The sequence below is a fragment of the Lupinus angustifolius genome, chromosome LG01, assembly GCF_001865875.1.
Source record: "Lupinus angustifolius cultivar Tanjil chromosome LG01, LupAngTanjil_v1.0, whole genome shotgun sequence".
In the NCBI taxonomy this organism is placed as follows: domain Eukaryota; kingdom Viridiplantae; phylum Streptophyta; class Magnoliopsida; order Fabales; family Fabaceae; genus Lupinus; species Lupinus angustifolius.
In genome coordinates this window covers 15,443,368-15,443,862 of record NC_032009.1, presented here as the reverse complement: position 1 = coordinate 15,443,862, position 495 = coordinate 15,443,368, and positions in this window count along the sequence as shown.

Sequence of the window (495 nt, the reverse complement as noted above, 5' to 3'; positions counted from 1 at the left end):
ATGTCGAGTTACATGAGGAACTAAAGAAATTGGCTAGGATAAACGTTGATAGAAAAAGGGTAATCCTTATAAATGAACAAAAAGTAAGCAAACTACAAAAAGAATTAGATGAATTGAAATTAGAAAATGAAACATTAGACCTCATCTATTCTTTTAGCACATGTAACTGCTCTGAAAATTACTTATGTCAATAACCTGTCTGTGAGACTTGCGAGACTTTGCAAGAAGATTTTAAACTTAAAGAAAAACTCACACGTCTAACAAATAGTCAACAATAATTAGACACTATGCTAAGTCAAACAAGAAACGTTGGTGATCATACAGGACTAGGTTATACTCACCCAAGTAGGAACAAAAGACCATATAGAAAACCTGTAGCTTGTCCTAAAAATAAATATCACAAGCACACACCTACATGTTTTTACTGCAATACATATGGTCATACCTCATATTCATGTTACATCAGAAAGTATGGTATACCTAGCGGCGTTTATA